The following is a 9,584-nucleotide window of genomic DNA, read 5'->3' on the forward strand; positions in this document are numbered from 1 at the left end:
CTGCTCACAATTGATCTCGGTCACTGCCGTAGCGGTCTATATAAGGTGTCAGGTACAGTAGTAGTCATGCCGTCTGCTCACGATTCATCTCCGTCACCTCCTTGATGGTCTATATAAGGTGTCAGGTACAGTAGTGGTCATGCCGTCTGCTCACGATTCATCTTGGTCACCTCCGTGATGGTCTATATAAGGTGACAAGTACAGTAGTGGTCATGCCGTCTGCTCACAATTGATCTCTGTCACTGCCGAAGTGGTCTATATAAAGTGTCAAGTGCAGTAGTGGACATACCGTCTGCTCACGATTGATCTCGGTCACTGCCGTAGTGGTCTATATTAGGTGTCAAGTACAGTAGTGGTCATGCCATCTGCTAACGATTGATCTCGATCACTGCCGTAGTGATCTTTATAGGGTGTAAAGTACAGTAGTGGCGATGTTGTCTGCTCATGATTGATCTCAGCCACCGCCGTGATGGTCCATAAGGTGACAAGTACAGTAGTGGTCATGCCATCTGCTCACGATTAATCTCGGTCACTGCCGTAGTGATCTTTATAGGGTGTAAAGTACAGTAGTGGCGATGTTGTCTGCTCATGATTGATCTCAGCCAACGCCATGATGGTCCATAAGGCGACAAGTACAGTAGTGGTCATGCCATCTGCTCACGATTGATCTCGGTCACTGCCGTAGTGGTCTATATAAGGTCTTAAGTACAGTAGTGGTCATGCCGTCTGCTCACGATTGATCTCGGTCACTGCCGTAGTGGTCTATATAAGGTGTCAAGTACAGTGGTCGTCATGCTGTCTGCTCACGATTGATCTTGGTCACTGCTGTAGTGGTCTATATTAGGTGTCAAGTACAGTAGTGGTCATGCCGTCTGCTAACGATTGATCTCGATCACTGCCGTAGTGATCTTTATAGGGTGTAAAGTACAGTAGTGGCAATGTTGTCTGCTCATGATTGATCTCAGCCACCGCCGTGATGGTCCATAAGGTGACAAGTACAGTAGTGGTCATGCCATCTGCTCACGATTGATCTCGGTCACTGCCGTAGTGATCTTTATAGGGTGTAAAGTACAGTAGTGGCGATGTTGTCTGCTCATGATTGATCTCAGCCACCGCCGTGATGGTCTATTTAAGGTGACAAGTACAGTGGTGGTCATGCCGTCTGCTCACAATTGATCTCGGTCACTGCCGTAGTGGTCTATATTAGGTGTCAAGTACAGTAGTGGTCATGCCGTCTGCTCACGATTTATCTCGGTCACCTCTTTGATGGTCAATAAGGTGACAAGTACAGTAGTGGTCATGCCGTCTGCTCGCAATTGATCTCGGTCACTGACGAAGTGATCTTTATAGGGTGTCAAGTACGATAGTGGTCATGTTGTCTGCTCATGATTGATCTCAGCCACCGCCGTGATGGTCCATAAGGTGACAAGTACAGTAGTGGTCATGCCATCTGCTCACGATTGATCTCGGTCACTGCCGTAGTGATCTTTATAGGGTGTAAAGTACAGTAGTGGCGATGTTGTCTGCTCATGATTGATCTCAGCCAACGCCGTGATGGTCCATAAGGCGACAAGTACAGTAGTGGTCATGCCATCTGCTCACGATTGATCTCGGTCACTGCCGTAGTGGTCTATATAAGGTCTCAAGTACAGTAGTGGTCATGCCGTCTGCTCACGATTGATCTAGGTCACTGCCGTAGTGGTCTATATAAGGTCTCAAGTACAGTAGTGGTCATGCCGTCTGCTCACGATTGATCTCGGTCACTGCCGTAGTGGTCTATATAAGGTGTCAAGTACAGTAGTGGTCATGCCGTCTGCTCACGATTGATCTTGGTCACTGCCGTAGTGGTCTATATTAGGTGTCAAGTGCAGTAGTGGTCATGCCGTCTGCTAACGATTGATCTCGATCACTGCCGTAGTGATCTTTATAGGGTGTAAAGTACAGTAGTGGCAATGTTGTCTGCTCACGATTGATCTCAGCCACCGCCGTGATGGTCCATAAGGTGACAAGTACAGTAGTGGTCATGCCATCTGCTCACGATTGATCTCGGTCACTGCCGTAGTGATCTTTAAAGGGTGTAAAGTACAGTAGTGGCGATGTTGTCTGCTCATGATTGATCTCAGCCACCGCCGTGATGGTCTATTTAAGGTGAAAAGTACAGTGGTGGTCATGCCGTCTGCTCACAATTGATCTCGGTCACTGCCGTAGTGGTCTATATTAGGTGTCAAGTACAGTAGTGGTCATGCCGTCTCCTCACGATTTATCTCGGTTACCTCTTTGATGGTCCATAAGGTGACAAGTACAGTAGTGGTCATGCCGTCTGCTCGCAATTGATCACGGTCACTGACGAAGTGATCTTTATAGGGTGTCAGGTACGATAGTGAACATGTTGTCTGCTCATGATTGATCTCAGCCACCGCCGTGATGGTCCATAAGGTGACAAGTACAGTAGTGGTCATGCCATCTGCTCACGATTGATCTCGGTCACTGCCGTAGTGATCTTTAAAGGGTGTAAAGTACAGTAGTGGCGATGTTGTCTGCTCATGATTGATCTCAGCCACCGCCGTGATGGTCTATTTAAGGTGACAAGTACAGTGGTGGTCATGCCGTCTGCTCACAATTGATCTCGGTCACTGCCGTAGTGGTCTATATTAGGTGTCAAGTACAGTAGTGGTCATGCCGTCTCCTCACGATTTATCTCGGTTACCTCTTTGATGGTCCATAAGGTGACAAGTACAGTAGTGGTCATGCCGTCTGCTCGCAATTGATCTCGGTCACTGACGAAGTGATCTTTATAGGGTGTCAGGTACGATAGTGAACATGTTGTCTGCTCATGATTGATCTCAGCCACCGCCGTGATTGTCCATAAGGTGACAAGTACAGTAGTGGTCATGCCATCTGCTCACGATTGATCTCGGTCACTGCCGTAGTGATCTTTATAGGGTGTAAAGTACAGTAGTGGCGATGTTGTCTGCTCATGATTGATCTCAGCCACCGCCGTGATGGTCCATAAGGTGACAAGTACAGTGGTGGTCATGCCGTCTGCTCACAATTGATCTCGGTCACTGCCGTAGTGGTCTATATTAGGTGTCAAGTACAGTAGTGGTCATGCCGTCTGCTCACGATTGATCTCGGTCACTGCCGTAGTGATCTTTAAAGGGTGTAAAGTACAGTAGTGGCGATGTTGTCTGCTCATGATTGATCTCAGCCACCGCCGTGATGGTCTATATAAGGTGTCAAGTACAGTAGTGGTCATGCCGTCTGCTCACGATTTATCTCGGTCACCTCTTTGATGGTCCATAAGGTGACAAGTACAGTAGTGGTCATGCCGTCTGCTCGCAATTGATCTCGGTCACTGACGAAGTGATCTTTATAGGGTGTCAAGTACGATAGTGGTCATGTTGTCTGCTCATGATTGATCTCAGCCACCGCCCTGATGGTCTATATAAGGTGACAAGTACAGTGGCGGTCATGACGTCTGCTCACAATTGATATCGGTCACTGCCGTAGTGGTCTATATAAGGTGTCAGGTACAGTAGTGGTCATGCCGTCTGCTCACGTTTGATCTCGGTCACTACCGTAGTGGTCTATATAAGGTGTCAGGTACAATAGTGGTCATGCAGTCTGCTCACGATTGATCTCGGTCACTGCCGTAGTGGTCTATATAAGGTGTCAAGTACAGTGGCGGTCATGCCGTCTGCTCACGATTGATCTCGGTCACTGCCGTAGTGGTCTATATAAGGTGTCAGGTACAATAGTGGTCATGCCGTCTCCTCACGTTTGATCTCGGTCACTGCCGTAGTGGTCTATATGAGGTGTCAGGTACAGTAGTGGTTATGCCGTCTGCTCACGTTTGATCTCGGTCACTGCCGTAGTGGTCTATATAAGGTGTCAGGTACAATAGTGGTCATGCCGTCTGCTCACGATTGATCTCGGTCACTGCCGTAGTGGTCTATATAAGGTGTCAAGTACAGTGGCGGTCATGCCGTCTGCTCACGATTGATCTCGGTCACTGACGTAGTGGTCTATATAAGGTGTCAAGTACAGTAGTGGTCATGCCGTCTGCTCACGATTGATCTCGGTCACTGCCGTAGTGGTCTATATTAGGTGTCAAGTACAGTAGTGGTCATGCCGTCTGCTAACGATTGATCTCGGTCACTGCCGATGTGATCTTTATAGGGTGTAAAGTACAGTAGTGGCGATGTTGTCTGCTCATGATTGATCTCAGCCACCGCCGTGAAGGTCTATATAAAGTGACAAGTACAGTGTTTGTGATGTCGTCTGCTCACAATTGATCTCGGTCACTGCTGTAGTGGTCTATATAAGGTGTCAGGTACAGTAGTGGTCATGCCGTCTGCTCACGATTGATCTCGGTCACTGCCGTAGTGGTCTATATAAGGTGTCAAGTACAGTAGTGGTCATGCCGTCTGCTCACGATTGATCTCGGTCACTGCCGTAGTGGTCTATATTAGGTGTCGAGTACAGTAGTGGTCATGCCGTCTGCTAACGATTGATCTTGTTCTATGCCGAAGTGGTCTATATGAAGTGTCAAGTACAGTAGTGGTCATGCCGTCTGCTCACGATTGATCTCGGTCACTCCCGTAGTGGTCTATATAAGTTGTCAAATACAGTAGTGGTCATGCCGTCTGCTAACGATTGATCTCGGTCACTGCCGTAGTGATCTTTATAGGGTGTAAAGTACAGTAGTGGCGATGTTGTCTGCTCATGATTGATCTCAGCCACCCCTGTGAAGGTCTATATAAGGTGACAAGTACAGTGGCGGTCATGCCGTCTGCTCACGATTGATCTCGGTCACTGCCGTAGTGGTCTATATAAGGTGTCAGGTACAATAGTGTCATGCCGTCTCCTCACAATTGATCTCGGTCACTGCCGTAGTGGTCTATATAAGGTGTCAGGTACAGTAGTGGTCATGCCGTCTGCTCACGATTGATCTTGGTCACTGCCGTAGTGGTCTATATAAAGTGTCAAGTACAGTAGTGGTCATGCCGTCTGCTTACGGTTGATCTCGGTCACTGCCGTAGTGGTCTATATAAGGTGACAAGTACAGTGGCGGTTATGCCGTCTGCTCACAATTGATATCGGTCACTGCCGTAGTGGTCTATATAAGGTGTCAGGTACAGTAGTGGTCATGCCGTCTGCTCACGTTTGATCTCGGTCACTGCTGTAGTGGTCTATATAAGGTGTCAGGTACAATAGTGGTCATGCAGTCTGCTCACAATTGATCTCGGTCACTGCCGTAGTGGTCTATATAAGGTGTCAAGTACAGTGGCGGTCATGCCGTCTGCTCACGATTGATCTCGGTCACTGCCGTAGTGGTCTATATAAGGTGTCAGGTACAATAGTGGTCATGCCGTCTCCTCACAATTGATCTCGGTCACTGCCGTAGTGGCCTATATAAGGTGTCAGGTACAGTAGTGGTCACGCCTTCTGCTCACGTTTGATCTCGGTCACTGCCGTAGTGGTCTATATCAGGTGTCAGGTACAATAGTGGTCATGCCGTCTGCTCACGATTGATCTCGGTCACTGCTGTAGTGGTCTATATTAGGTGTCAAGTACAGTAGTGGTCATGCCGTCTGCTCACGATTGATCTCGTTCACTGCCGAAGTGGTCTATATGAAGTGTCAAGTACAGTAGTGGTCATGCCGTCTGCTCACGATTGATCTCGGTCACTGCCGTAATGGTCTATATAAGGTGTCAAGTACAGTAGTGGTCATGCCGTCTGCTAACGATTGATCTCAGTCACTGCCGTAGTGATCTTTATAGGGTGTAAAGTACAGTAGTGGCGATGTTGTCTGCTCATGATTGATCTCAGCCACGGCCGTGAAGGTCTACATAAGGTGACAAGTACAGTAGTGGTCATACCATCTGCTAACGATTGATCTCGGTCACTGCCGTAGTGGTCTATATAAGGTTTCAGGTACAGTAGTGGTCATGCTGTCTGCTAACGATTGATCTCGGTCACTGCCGTAGTGATCTTTATAGGGGTAAAATACAGTAGTGGTCTTGTTGTCTGCTCATGATTGATCTCAGCCACCGCCGTGATGGTCTATATAAGGTGACAAGTACAGTGGCGGTCGTGCCGTCTGCTCACAATTGATCTCGGTCACTGCCGTAGTGGTCTATATAAGGTGTCAGGTAAAGTAGTGGTAATGCCGTCTCCTCAAGATTGATCTCGGTCACAGCCGTAGTGGTCTATATAAAGTGTCAAGTGCAGTAGTGGTCATGCCGTCTGCTCACGATTGATCTCAGTCACTGCCGTAGTGGTCTATATTAGGTGTCAAGTACAGTAGTGGTCATGTCGTCTGCTAACGATTGATCTCGTTCACTGCCGTAGTGGTCTATATCAGGTGTCAAGTACAGTAGTGGTCATGCCGTCTGCTAACGATTGATCTCGGTCACTGCCGTAGTGATCTTTATAGGGTGTAAAGTACAGTAGTGGCGATGTTGTCTGCTCATGATTGTTCTTGGTCACTGCCGTAGTGGTCTATATAAAGTGTCAAGAACAGTAGTGGTCATGCCGTCTGCTTACGGTTGATCTCGGTCACTGCCGTAGTGGTCTATATAAGTGTCAAGTACAGTAGTGGTCATGCCGTCTGCTCACAATTGATCTCGGTCACTGCCGTAGTGGTCTATATAAGGTTTCAGGTACAGTAGTGGTCATGCTGTCTGCTAACGATTGATCTCGGTCACTGCCGTAGTGATCTTTATAGGGTGTAAAGTACAGTAGTGGTCTTGTTGTCTGCTCATGATTGATCTCAGCCACCGCCGTGATGGTCTATATAAGGTGACAAGTACAGTGGCGGTCATGCCGTCTGCTCACAATTGATCTCGGTCACTACCGTAGTGGTCTATATAAGGTGTCAAGTACAGTAGTGGTCATGCAGTCTGCTCACGATTGATCTCGGTCACTACCGTAGTGGTCTATATAAGGTGTCAAGTACAGTGGCGGTCATGCCGTCTGCTCACGATTGATCTCGGTCACTGCCGTAGTGGTCTATATAAGGTGTCAGGTACAATAGTGTCAAGCCGTCTCCTCAAAATTGATCTCGGTCACTGCCGTAGTGGTCTATATAAGGTGTCAGGTACAGTAGTGGTCATGCCGTCTGCTCAAATTTATCTCGGTCACCTCCTTGATGGTCCATAAGGTGACAAGTACAGTAGTGGTCATGCCGTCTGCTTGCAATTGATCTCGGTCACTGCCGAAGTGGTCTATATGAAGTGTCAAGTACATTTGTCGTCATGGTCTACTCACGATTGATCTCGGTCACTGCCGTAGTGGTCTATATAAGGTGTCAGGTACAGTAGTGGTCATGCCGTCTGCTCACGATTATCTCGGTCACCTCTTTGATGGTCCATAAGGTGACAAGTACAGTAGTGGTCATGCCGTCTGCTCGCAATTGATCTCGGTCACTGCCGAAGTGATCTTTATAGGGTGTCAAGTACGATAGTGGTCATGCTGTCTGTGTATGAAAAGTTATGTGTAAAAAAAGTTATCCTTGCTGCATGTGCCAATTTTGTCTCAAATGTCATTGGACAGCAATTTTGTACCATATACAGAAAATAATTGACAATATTCAATTCCAAAGAGGCCCTGCTCATGATTGATCTCAGCCACCGCCGTGATGGTCTATATAAGGTGACAAGTACAGTGGCGGTCATGCCGTCTGCTCACAATTGATATCGGTCACTGCCGTAGTGGTCTATATAAGGTGTCAGGTACAGTAGTGGTCATGCCGTCTGCTCACGTTTGATCTCGGTCACTGCCGTAGTGGTCTATATAAGGTGTCAGGTACAGTAATGGTCATGCCGTCTGCTCACGATTGATCTCGGTCACTGCCGTAGTGGTCTATATTAGGTGTCAAGTACAGTAGTGGTCATGCCGTCTGCTCACGATTGATCTCGTTCACTGCCGAAGTGGTCTATATGAAGTGTCAAGTACAGTAGTGGTCATGCCGTCTGCTCACGATTGATCTCGGTCACTACCGTAGTGGTCTATATAAGGTGTCAAGTACAGTAGTGGTCATGCCGTCTGCTAACGATTGATCTCGGTCACTGCCGTAGTGATCTTTATAGGGTGTAAAGTACAGTAGTGGCGATGTTGTCTGCTCATGATTGATCTCAGCCACCGCCGTGAAGGTCTATATAAGGTGACAAGTACAGTGGTGGTCATGCCGTCTGCTCACAATTGATCTCGGTCACTGCCGTAGTGGTCTATATAAGGTTTCAGGTACAGTAGTGGTCATGCTGTCTGCTAACGATTGATCTCGGTCACTGCCGTAGTGATCTTTATAGGGTGTAAAGTACAGTAGTGGTCTTGTTGTCTGCTCATGATTGATCTCAGCCACCGCCGTGATGGTCTATATAAGGTGACAAGTACAGTGGCGGTCATGCCGTCTGCTCACAATTGATCTCGGTCACTACCGTAGTGGTCTATATAAGGTATCAAGTACAGTAGTGGTCATGCAGTCTCCTCACGATTGATCTCGGTCACTGCCGTAGTGGTCTATATAAGGTGTCAAGTACAGTGGCGGTCACGCCGTCTACTCACGATTGATCTCGGTCACTGCCGTAGTGGTCTATAAAAGGTGTCAGGTACAATAGTGGTCATGCTGTCTGCTAACGATTGATCTCGGACACTGCCGTAGTGATCTTTATAGGGTGTCAAGTATGATAGTGGTCATGTTGTCTGCTCATGATTGATCTCAGCCACCGCCGTGATGGTCTATATAAGGTGACAAGTACAGTGGCGGTCATGCCGTCTGCTCACAATTGATATCGGTCACTGCCGTAGTGGTCTATATAAGGTGTCAGATACAGTAGTGGTCATGCCGTCTGCTCACGATTGATCTTGGTCACTGCCGTAGTGGTCTATATAAGGTGTCAAGTACAGTAGTGGTCATGCCGTCTGCTAACGATTGATCTCGGTCACTGCCGTAGTGATCTTTATAGGGTGTCAAGTACAGTAGTGGTCATGCCGTCTGCTAACGATTGATCTCGGTCACTGCCGTAGTGATCTTTATAGGGTGTAAAGTACAGTAGTGGCGATGTTGTCTGCTCATGATTGTTCTTGGTCACTGCCGTAGTGGTCTATATAAAGTGTCAAGTACAGTAGTGGTCATGCCGTCTGCTTACGGTTGATCTCGGTCACTGCCGTAGTGGTCTATATAAGGTGACAAGCACAGTGGCGGTTATGCCGTCTGCTCACAATTGATATCAGTCACTGCCGTAGTGGTCTATATAAGGTGTCAGGTACAGTAGTGGTCATGCCGTCTGCTCACGTTTGATCTCGGTCACTGCTGTAGTGGTCTATATAAGGTGTCAGGTACAATAGTTGTCATGCAGTCTGCTCACGATTGATCTCGGTCACTGCCGTAGTGGTCTATATAAGGTGTCAAGTACAGTGGCGGTCATGCCGTCTGCTCACGATTGATCTCGGTCACTGCCGTAGTGGTCTATATAAGGTGTCAGGTACAATAGTGGTCATGCCGTCTGCTCACAATTGATCTCGGTCACTGCTGTAGTGGTCTATATAAGGTGTCAGGTACAGTAGTGGTCATGCCTTC

Source organism: Lineus longissimus, chromosome 5 (assembly GCF_910592395.1).
Source record: "Lineus longissimus chromosome 5, tnLinLong1.2, whole genome shotgun sequence".
NCBI classification, from domain to species: domain Eukaryota; kingdom Metazoa; phylum Nemertea; class Pilidiophora; order Heteronemertea; family Lineidae; genus Lineus; species Lineus longissimus.